General features: G+C 42.2%; 1 protein-coding gene across 2 annotated transcripts in view; it reads right to left on the bottom strand.

The window, feature by feature from the left end:
* Positions 1 to 10,423, bottom strand: part of TRPC5 (transient receptor potential cation channel subfamily C member 5) — a 303,299-nt gene extending 292,876 nt beyond the window's left edge. For both annotated transcript variants that reach the window (XM_074391488.1, XM_074391487.1), the window contains exon 1: positions 9,442 to 10,423. The gene's annotated coding sequence lies outside the window, so the exon portion shown is untranslated. The remainder of the gene's footprint in view (positions 1 to 9,441) is intronic.
* Positions 10,424 to 12,050: the final 1,627 nt, after the last annotated feature.

Here is a 12,050-nt window from a genome sequence, read left to right as displayed (position 1 = left end):
AACAAAACAAAACAAAAAAACAATATTAGCTGGGCTTCATGTCTCGTGCCTGTACCTCCAGGTACTCGGGGAAGTGGGAGGATCACCTGAGCCTGGGGTGGTGGAGGCTGCAGTGAGCCATGAGCACACCACTGCACTACAGCCTGGGTGACAGAGTGAAACCTGTCTCAAAAATAAATAAATAAATAAAAACAATACTATGAATAAATACCATTTTAATCTCCATTTTACTGACAATTGTCATTAGAGCATTTGGGTGACTTTTTCAAGATCACATTGTGTAGTCAGATGGAGAGTTGGGATTTGAACTGAGGTAGTCTGATTTTACAGCTAATCCTTTAACCTAAGGACTGGCAAACTTATTCGGTAAAGGGCTAAATAGAGAAGATTTTAGTTTTTTTGTGTGCCATATGCTCTCTGTTGCTCATTTCTGCTATTGTAGTAGGAAAGCTGCCATAGACAATACATCAATGTATCAGTGATTGTGTTCCAATAAAACTTTATTTATAGACACTGAAATTTGAGGTTCACATAACTTTCACAGCATGAAATATATTTTCTTTTGATTTTTTTTCCAAGCATTAAAAAATGTGAAGACCACATTTAGCTTGAGGCCACACAAAAACAGATGGTGGGCCCAATTTTGCCCATGGCTTGTGGATTGCTCTCCCCTGTTCTAACCACTACATTATTCAAAGCCCCTTGAATTGTCAAATCCAATGGCTGTAGCTATTAATGCTGCTAATACCCCTCCCCTTTTTGGGCATTCTCTCCTCCAGTAACTTTTAGGCCATCACTCACTCCTAGTTTTCCTTCTATTTCTAAGATTGCTCTTAGTCTCTTCAGAAAAATTCTTTTCTCCCACTTACCTCTGAAATATTGGTATTTTCAAGGATCAGTAGTAGACCTATTCCATTGTTTAGCCTGCTTTGCTACAGTAAGTAATTCTACTTCTAACACTCACTCTTAATGTGGTAACAAGGAGCATGGACTTTGGATTTGTAATTGACTGGGTTTGGATCTTTGCTCCAATAGATAGCACTTGTGCGACCTTGGGCATGTGATGTCTCTGAGCCTTGATTTTGTTAAATGAGGATAAAAATAGCATTTACTTCATAAGGTTGTTATGAAGGTTAAGTGATTTACTATTTGGAATATTCTTAGAACCATGCCTTTGATATAGTATATACTTCATAAGTATTTTCATCATCACTGCTATTATTGTCCTGTTATTATGGGATAATGACTCTGTAGTCTCTATCTACAGCTCAGACTTCTATTTTGAGTTCTAAACTCATTTATCTAACTGCTTGTTTAACATCTGTGCTTGGATGTCACACTGGCACCTTTACTTCAACATGTCCCAAACATAACTCATCATCCCTTTTCCACCCTCATATCACCTCACCTTAACTTGCTACAATTTTTCTTCTATCATTTTTTATTCTTGTTAACAGCATCCATCACTGTCCACTCAATCATTTATATGAGAAAGCTGGGAGTTCAATTTTATGTCAGAAAAAAAAATGACATGAAACATCCCGCTTTAAAGCTAAGATGAGATGGAATATTTTAAATCTCCCTCAGTTGGGACTTGAGGGAGATTAGCTGTGTGGGTGATTTGAACATTTTTCCTCTCTTACCTTGCCTTATCTTCCTTCCTTCACTCTTGTCAGATTGATCTCTTCTCTCTTAAACTTGGTGTGCCTGTTTCTATCTCTTCACCTTTGATCATATAATTCTTCCCATCTGAAATGTGCTCCTTGATATATTTCCAAATGTCACTCATCATTCAAGGGCTAAAATACTTCTGAAGCCTTCCTGACTTCTCTAGTCAACAAAATAAGGTATGTTTTGAAACTGAGAATTTAATTTTTAAATTGAATGTCATTATTACATATTTCAAACTTTATAATGCTTTCTGTCCTGAGTCTATAAGTTGTATTGAGCAGGTCATGTTCTTCTGGTGAATTCCCTACAGTGTCTTGCACAAGTCTCCTTTTCCTTTAATCACTCTTCCTGTGGCTCTTTTCCCTCCACTAAACATGGGCCACAGATTAAACCTTAACTATCTGCTTTTGTGTCTCTTCTTTCTTTCTTGGAGATTTTACATCTATTTCTTAGAGATAAAACTTGTTTGTTTGCTTTTAAGAGACAGAGTCTTGCTCTGTTGCCCAGACTGGAGTGTAGTGGGGTGATCTTGGCTCACTGAAACCTCTGCCTCCTGAGTTGAAGCAATTCTCCTGCCTCAGCCTCTCGAGTAGCTGAGACTACAGGTGTGTGCCACCATGCCTGGCTAATTTTTGTAATTTTAGTAGAGACAAGTTTTCACCATGTTGGTCAGGCTGATCTCAAACTCCTGACCTTAGGTGATCCATCTGCCTCAGTCTTCCAAAGTGTTGGGATTACAAGCGTGAGCCACTGCACCCAGCCCAGAGGTCAAAAGTTTTATATTATATGTGTGACTTTCCAAATTTTCATTTCATTCTTTAACTTTCTCTTGAGCTCCAATGTCACATCTAAATTTTTTTTTTCAGTAAAGGTGGTTTTATTTATTTATTTATTTTTATTGTACTTTAGGTTCTGGGGTACATGTGCAGATCATGCAGGATTGTTGTATAGGTACACACATGGCAATGTGGCTTGCTGCCTCCATCCCCCTGTCACCTACATCTGGCATTTCTCCCTATGTTATCCCTCCCCAACCTCCTATCACCCCACTGTCCCTCCCTTGGCCCCCCAACAGACCCCAGTGTGTGATGCTCCCCTCCTTGTGTCCCTGTGTTCTCATTGTTCAACACCCACTTATGAGAAATGATGCCCTAAGAAAATGTGAAGGTGAGGTGAGACAGTAAGATAAGATAACTTATTATCAACTTCTTATCTTCCTGTCTCACCTCACCTTCACATTTTCTTATGGCATAATTTCTCTGTTACCTAGCAGGGAGGTAAAGCTTATATTCATCTCTGACTACCTTCATCACATATCACACAGCCATTCACCATGATTGTCCCTTCACAGTGTATTTTATACCCCATCCATTCCAGGTGCACCACTACAGTAACAACAACAATAATAACACTATGACAGTTAACGTGCACATGTTTGCTATGGCCAGGTACTGTGCTAAGTACTTTGTACATGTAACTCATTTCAACCTCACAGTATTCTTTTAAGGCAGGTATTTTTAGTTTTTTCTTTTCATAGAAGAGAAAACTAAGGCTCAGAATGGCACAGTTAGAATCACACCCAGATGAATTTGGACCAGATTCTGTACTTAACCATAGTGCTACTCTTAATGCCTAGATTACTATAATTGCTTCCTAATTGGTATGCCTGCCATAGCTTGCTCCTCCACCAAACCTTCCTATACACTATTTCCAGAATAATCATTCCCAAACATTGTTATCATTATTTCATTGTTTTAAAACTCAAAATCCTTTTGTATCTTCCTTTCATCCACTAAATTAAATTCAGCGCAGCTTGACATCTAAAGGCCTCTGCAGACCAGACTTCCCCATTATATCTTCTGGAAGTGCCAGCCTGTATTTCCATGAATGGCTTAAAGCATAATGCCCTACTTGGCCATACTAGGATTTCGCTTCATGTTTGCTCCCGTCATCTCACTCACTTCTCATCATGTTGTCAGTTCCCAGAGGGAAAAGGCTGGGCATGAATGTTTGCATTCCCAACAGTGCTTTCCACCTAGTGCACACTGCGTGAATTTTTGTCAAGTGATTGATAGTAGGGGCTCAATTACCACTTTGAGGATCAAACTGTTTAATTACTCCTTTCTCTTGTCTCTATCCTTCTAACTAGCCCTCTCATTTGTCTCTTCTTTGGCATAATTGCCCTATAAGAAATGTGAAAATCTTCTATTTTGTAATATCAAACATCCTGGGACAATCTTTACCTACCCATCACTACTTCATCAGCCTTTTCCTAGACGTATCCACAAACATACATTTTATATTCCTGTCAATTTTTCTTCATTACTTGGTCTTTATTATTAGACTAAAAGCTACTCATCTAGGAAAAGTTTCTGGAGATGACCACTGTGTAAAGACGACAGCACAATCAAAAGTATGAAGTTTTCTGGTGGTTCTTGAGGTTAAAAAGTTGCAAACTTTCAGGCCATGTTCAACACTGACTAGGGTCTCCTGAGCTACTGTATCCATAAGATGCCAATGGGAGTGACAACTAGGAAGCTCAGTTCCAAATCCTGAGATGCTGCAAATCTCCAGATGTTCATGCATCACAGAGAAAAAGCATTCCCATTTTGATGGGATTTTTAGTTTTTCTTTGGATGCTTGCTGTTTTCTGAGCATTGCCAGGAACTGGGGACTACAATGCCAAGGGACAGTGTAGAATCTCCTTAGAGTTAGAAAAATATGTTCAGGAAGGTCAAGGTTTTTAGATGTTGGCAGAGATTTACTTATTGATAAAGATTATGAAATATAACATCTATCCAGTGGTTCTAACTGTTTAAAGCAATATTTATCAAACTTTTGGACAATAACCCACAGCAAGAAAAACATTTTATTTTGAACCTTATACACAAACATGAACATATACATGTGTGCACATACACACATGCATTACTAAAGTAAGATTAATGAAACAATGCTTACTCTTACTGCATGAGATTCACATTTCTCTATTTTATTCTATTTCATTTAAAAATAGTGGCTATCAACTATTTCACAGTGTATTAAAGAATCACTGCCCACAGGTAGAAAACTACTGGTTTAAAGGGTAGCAAAACAAAAACAAAAACAAAAACAGAACAGAAGATGGTGAAATCCTCTGTTTTGTGCCACTAGAAGGCAAGTGTATATTGTATGCTACTGATATGCTAGAAAGAAGAGGCACTTACTTTACAGCTAAAGAACAATGCTCATAGTAGGAATGACAAAATAATTACTTCTGGTATACTGATTTTGTCACTAGCTTTATTCAATTGTTTAAACCAAACTTATCATCTTTTGTTTTCAGTGCCTATTGCTATATGAGATGGTACCCAATTATATGGTAGCCTGTTTCAATGTTTGTAATTATGTAAGAGTTTCATGCTCTTTTGCAAAATAAATAGCTGTGTCTATTTTATCAAAGATTATTTTACATAAGACATTACACTTATTTATGCTAAAATATAATCACCTCATTACAATATGGAATAATAGTAAAATATATTTCATAAATATGTTTTTTCCCACTGTACAGTGTGGGCTACCTCCTCCTCCTCCTCCTCCTCCTTCTTCTTCTTTCCCTCTTCTTTTTCTTCCTCCTTCTTCCTCATCTACATTCTCTTTTTCTTCCTCTTCTTCTGACTATTTCTCTTCGTTTTCTTCTTCCTCCTCCTTCTTTTTCTTTTCTATTTCCTTTTCTACTTTCTCTATCTCTTTCTCCTTTCTCTTCTTCTGTCTCTCTCTCACGGTCTCTCTCTCATGTTTGTGTTTCTTAAAATTCCAGGACACTGGGATGTTCAGATAAAATTGATGGGATACATAACAATATGGAGGCATTAAGGTTATATAATGTATAGAAAGTATTCAAATGAGCATCATGGGGTCAAAAGGATTATAAGGCATTTTAGAGAGTGGGTGGAGTCAAGCTTAGGTAACTGATTTAGAAAGTGAGTTGTCGTCAAGCTTAGGTAACTGATTCGCCCAAAGATCTATCACTTAACACAGATGTTAGTTCTTCCGAAGTTGCATTGTAATGAGAATGCAACAAAAGGACAAAATGGATTTGAGCTGTAGTTTGAGACATCTTGTTAAAACGTAAAGATATTGCTGTACATCTATTCACGATTGCTTGTATTTTCATTCAGAAGTTTTAGAGGGATACAAATCAAATGAGGGAGGGGTGGGGACAACCATGCAGATGGAAAACAGAATACCTTTTTACACATTTTGATTTTTAAACCATGAATATAAATTATTCAAAAATGTGAATAAAAAGATAAAACACAAAACAAAATAACAACAAGTGAAACAATAACCACCAAAAGAGCTTTCCAACAATGAGGCAGCTGCATAACGTAGGCCAATAGGAAAAATTCAAGATTTGGAAGAAGAGAGACTGTGACCCTGCCTCCACCATTCACAAGCTGTGCAGTGTTAAACACAACAGATAACTTGTCTGATCCTGTTTCCTTATCTGTTAAATGGGAATAATAGTAATTCCTATCATATAGAAACTGTAGTGAATTTCATTTAAGACCAGGTATTTGTAGCACTCATTACATAGAAGATTATGGTAGACAAGATATGGCCACCCCGTAAATGTGTCAACACCCTTATCCCCAGAACCTTTGAATATGATGTTACATGGTGAAAAAGATTTTGCAGATAAAATTGAAGTGATAATTAGCAGACCTTAAAATAGGAAATAATCCTGATAGCCAGCAAAGAAATTAAAACTTCAGTTTTATAACCTCAAGGAAGTGAGTTAGGCCAACAATCTGAGTGAGGAAGTATATTCTCTGTTAGAGCCTCCAGAAGGGAAGGCAGTCCTGCAGAAACCTTGATTTTAGCCCAGTGATCCCTGTGTCAGACTTCTGAATTACAGAACTATAACAAGAATACATTTGTGGCACAGTGATTTGAAGGTAGAGATCCTGTGCCATATATACTTCATTAGTTTTCAGGAGGCATCTGAACAGCTTGGTATTCTAAGGTGAAAACAGGAACCTTTGGCAGAAGTAAAGCAGGCAGAAATGCTTTGGTCTACCACCTTCAATGATGGAACCAGGGCAAAAGACAAATTACGATATTAAAAAACAGGCTAGAGGAAAGCAGCATGACAAATTTGAAATATCCATTCAATAATTAAGCACCTGAATGGCTTGCAGATTGGAATTTAATATTGTATGGAGTGAAATGAGATGGCAACACCGAAAATGTACTCCAACGTTCTATGGAATTCTATCATTGTTTATTCAGTGTTTGCAAGTCAAATACAGGCAATTTTGAGATGCATCACATATGAGTTGATTTCTGGATTAATTACATTCCCAGCCAAAGCAAACACCTAGATAGTTTTCTCTCCATTTGTTTCAAAACATCTTCAGTTCTTTCATATTCCTCTCATCTTTTTCCCCTCTGCATCTCTAATTCCCTGGCCTAGTCTTCTCTAAATACTGTGGTTCTGCATGCCATTCTGGTTTTAGTTGTTAGGTCTAGAAAGAACAGAATCTTAGGATTATAGCTCTTACGGCTGAGAAGGATGGCAGATATCTGGTTCAGGTCTTCATGTTGAAACGTATACTGAAGCCAGGTGAATTTGTTTCAGTGAAGCTGGGGGCTACATTGGTTCTGAATCCCTGAACCTGCTGACCTGCTTGTCCCCTGGGTGACCATCAGGACTCACTTCAACATCTAGATACATATATCACCAAGAACAGAGAAAAACCTACACTGTAGGCTTCATTTGTGTTGAAATTTTGAGTTTTTCCCCAATTATGATGCTGCCAGTTCTTTCTTACCTGGCTGCAACTCAATCTTTGCTATATCTATAGGAAAGTGTAATTTTAACCTACGAAAATACTTACTTATGGTTGCCTTTAAAAAGTAACAGAATAGGCACCTTTTCAGATTCTACTTGAGTAATCTTCATTCTGCTGTCTTTCAGCAGTGAACATTAGAAAAAATTGCCTGATGCAATATAAACAGTTTCACTTAATGCAAAATCTGTTTCTCTTATTTGCTGAGTTGGAAGGAGGCAATTCATTGCATTTTGGTAAAGCAGTAATAAATAGAAAGTTTATCAGAAGAACCTGGGTGCAGTGGAAGCACAAATTCACCTCCTGCTCCCCTCCGTTACAAAAGCACAGAGTCAACATTGTATGGGGTTGATTGAGGTCCTTGAAAAACTACACATACACGCACACACAGATTCTCTGTCTCTCTCTCTCTCTCTCTCTCTCTGTCTCTCTCTCTCTCTCTCTCTCTCTCTCTCTCTCTGTGTGTGTGTGTATATATATATATATATATATATATATATATATATATATATATATATACACACACATACATACAGTGAAAGTTTATGAAAACAGCATCTTCCAGGGACCAAAATGTGGATTTTTAGGTGACATTCAATTCTTCCTTCAACCTCACAGAGAGAGCTTCAAAGACTCCTTGACCCTGTGGGTTTCATTTATCCCAGACTATATATTTGCCTTGAAACAAACTTCGTACTATGTAATTGTATTAGCATGCCTCCTAAGCAGATTTGAAAGACATGATGAAAGGTATCATGTGGTATCATTTATATTTCTGTTTTTAAAGAGTTTATGGGTAAGGAGACATCATGTAAATCATCAATAAAACATCAAAAAACCTAGGAGACTAACAATAGACAATTATGAATGCTGATATATAAACTTGTCTTTCTTGTTAAATGCCATGAAGATAAATACCAGCAATAAAAAAAACCGGTCTAGGTGTGCCATGTCAATGTAATAATTATTTCTCATTTGAAGCCAAGGGCTAACATGCACAATCTCTAAAAGGAGCATTATTGATTAGTCTGTGTCTCTCCTACTCTTATAATAAACTCGGGTAAAGTTCAGAGATTCTATCTTCCAGGCTGGTTTCCCCACTTCAGGCTTTTCATGAGGGAGTAATAACCTTGCTAAACACTTGACCATCACCAGGTACATGACTGTGATCCAAAGAGCCCAGGATATAATAAGGAAAAAACCCTTCTCTTACTCTCGTTCTAAGAGACCGTGGAGAAAGATCAGCATTTGTGAATTCAGCTCAGTACCTGCATATGTGGGATATGATCATGACCATTTGTCCAAGCCAGCGTGTGTGTAGAGAGGGAGGGAGGTGTCTACTTTGAAGCAGAGATCGGACTGATGCCCCTCCATTTGCATTTCTTGGTTCCTTTAAGGAAGCCAGGCAAACAAACGTGGCCCTTTCTTAAGTTTGAAGGATACAAGACAAATAAGGTAAATGGGGACTCTGGTTCCTGAACCTTCATGATCTGGCTCCTGGCTCTCTATTCTGAAGGTGGCTTTTGACAAAGGGCAGGTATCCTTGGTCCAAGGGCCACACTAATTGATTTTACGGAGGCCTGGGATCCCCAGGGATCTTAAAATCTACCCAAGAATGAAGCAAATCATTGTCCAGGGATAGGACAAAGCTATGAGCTGTAGTTCGGGAAAATATTCCAGTGAAGGGATGCTCTTGGTCATCGCCAAGGAGCCCGTTGTCCTGTCACCCCTAGAGCTTTCCCGCATTGCATTTCCTCTTCCAAAACAATCTGTTGCTGGCCTCCCTCTGCCACTCTGAGCCCACAGCTAGCCGGTCAATACCTCTCAGCCTACACCAGCCCAGCATCTTCATTCAACCTGCACTTTTCTGCCCCTTGTCCCTCAGCAGCGCTCAGGCAGCGTAATGGACTGCACCGGCCGCCTGTCGACTTACCCTGAGCCAAGTGCTTCCTCTGGATCAGACCTGTGTCCTCTGGGTGTCGGCCGGCCAGGATGCGAGGTACTGTGCCTTGCCGGACTCCTCTTTCCCAGCGCGCAAACAGCAGCCGCCTGGGACAGCCTGGGGCCTCTGGGCTGACGGGTAGGCGGGCAGATGAGCACAGGGAAAGGGGCGGGGTGTAGAGAGGAGCGCAAGTACTGACTCCTACCTTGGCTTCCCCTTTGGATACTCAGTTATTCCCAAACTTCCCTGTAACAGATCAGCCCTCCTCACCTTTCACCTTCGCCAGTGCCCCGAAACTCTTTGCTCTACCAGTGTCCCTGCCCTGTTCTCCCAGCTCTCTAACCCAACCTGAGCTCCTTCAAGCGCACACACTCCCTTCATGCAGCCAGCTACACACAATAAGATCTAGGGAAGAAACTGACACAGGGAAACTAACAGGGGTAGCTGACACTGTAGTATGAAGGAGAGGGAGAAGGAGGCAGGAAGGGAGAGATGCAGAGAGAGGGGAGAGAAAAGAGAAAGAGAGAGAGCGAGCGAGCGGCATTCACACTCTTACCTGCACACTCAAGCTCCAGCTGTTAGGTAGCGGCTGGCAGGAACGCTGGCCACCCCATCCAAATCCCTTTCTACACTAGAGGTTTCTATCCCCTTCTGCTGCCTTTTCTGGAATATGCTATACAGGGAAGGGGAGAGGAAAGCAAAGAGGGGTAGGGAGGGGAAAATCGAGGAGGCACGCTCCCTTTCTTCTCCCCACCCCTATCTCCAAAAATGTTCAACCCTGATCTCTTCCTTTTCCCTTCTTTCTGCGCCGGGCTTCCCCCTGCTCCTGTTCTTTTCCTCCCTTTGGGGTGGCTAAGAGCTGCGGACAGCCTGTCTCGGTTGTGATGTGGGGGGTGTGTGTGTGTGCGTGTGTGTGTGTGTGTGTGTGTGTGTGAGAGAGAGAGAGAGAGAGAGAGAGAGAGAGAGAGAAAGAGAGAGAGACAGAGAGAGACAGAGAGATTGAGACAACCCTGGTAGGCAGGCGAAAGCACCCCTCACCTCCCCCAGCCCCGAAGCCTCTCTCAATCTCCCGGATCTCCCGGCAAAAGGCTGTGGCAGATGGGGTGGGGCGGGGGAGGCGGGGACCGGGGACGGGGGAGGGAAAGAGGGAAGACGGGGCAGGCGGCACGGGCAGCAGCTCCTGCCTTCTCTGCAGCTCAGAGGCCAGGGGTGGAAGGAAGCCGCAGCCGCAGCCCCAGGTCAACCCCTGCTGCCCCGTCCCACCATCTCATCTCTCCCCCCTCGGTACGGAATTTTCTGTTCTGTCTCCTTCGTTGGCTTCCCCAGACCTTCCCCTCCCCTGGGTGGTGGCAGAGACCGGAGGGGAGGTGGGAGGCTAAGCGCGGGCGGGGATAGAGGGGACAGGAGCCCCTCGGATCCTCTGGCTAGCAGAATCTCTCTTTGCTCCTTGACTTGAGTATCTCCTGGTTTGGGCAGTGACCTTTGCCCACCACCCTCAGCCTGGGCTCTGGGCCGGTGGTGACCAGGCTGCTCCGGGGACCGCAGGTCATTCCGGGGGAAGGGGAGTTGAACCGGCAAGAGCGCAGGCAGGTGGCTGGTTGCGCAGTGGGACAGCGGGGCACTGAGTCTCCAGAAACTGACCCGGGGTCCTATCCGGTGAGCTTCGATCCCTGATAGATCTAGTTTAATCTATTTGGAGCTACCTAATTCTCCCATCCGTGCCCCTCTCACCCATAGGATCGGTTTCCCAAGATCCAGCCTAGACTGATGCAGGGAGGGATAGTGATATTGTAGGATGGGGGATTAAGTTGCTTAGTGGTGTCTGTGATTGGGGGAGAGGGGCGTTATCACCGGACACTTGGGTGACTCTTTGATCTTTAAGCCTTCCTTTCACGGGAAGCACCTCTGCATTTCCATCTTTCTCCCTATACCCTGGCGCCCAGAATGTCCACCCTCTTAAACCTAACTGGAAGGGACTAAATAGCCCCACCCCCGCCACAAACCTGAGACTTCTACCTGCAACCTGCAGGCGTGTAGGTCCGCTAGCTGGCAGTATCTCATGGCCCGGCTGCACAGCCCCAAATCTCGGCTTTGTCTTTTATCTCCCTTCCTCACTCTTTCAGGAAAGCGGCAAGTGAGTCTGCCTTTCTGGACGCTGGGCTGGTACCTGAAACCCTTTTCCCTACCCATTGTCAGAACAATCCCTAGCTCTGAGAAAGCTCCACTGTACTTCCTGCTGCTCTTTAACCCCCTCTGCATGCCCTGGGAGCCTAAGTCTAAGCTCCAGAAAAAGCCAGAACCATCTCCCTTGCCTAAATGGCCGAGTGTTTTCATTGCAGAGCCTGTGAAGCTGGTATTAGTTATGTTTACTGCAAGCCTTAGGCACTCTCCTCCTAGCTTACCTTGGAAAAGTCGTTTGGACCAAGCAAGACAAATTTTCCCGTTGTCCTTAATCCTCCTAGTCCTGAGGGGTCCAATATTCTAGAGAGTATTTAGCTTTTGGATGGGAGCAAGGCATTGGAGAAAAGAAAATGATTACCATGGGGGATGAAGAGTTTGTGTCGATAGGGAGGAGTGTCGGGAGGGAGAAGTGAGGGTGG

The sequence above is a fragment of the Saimiri boliviensis genome, chromosome X (genome assembly GCF_048565385.1).
Source record: "Saimiri boliviensis isolate mSaiBol1 chromosome X, mSaiBol1.pri, whole genome shotgun sequence".
NCBI lineage: Eukaryota > Metazoa > Chordata > Mammalia > Primates > Cebidae > Saimiri > Saimiri boliviensis.
The sequence above is the reverse complement of the archived record's forward strand: the minus strand, read 5'-3'. Positions and strand labels throughout refer to the sequence as shown.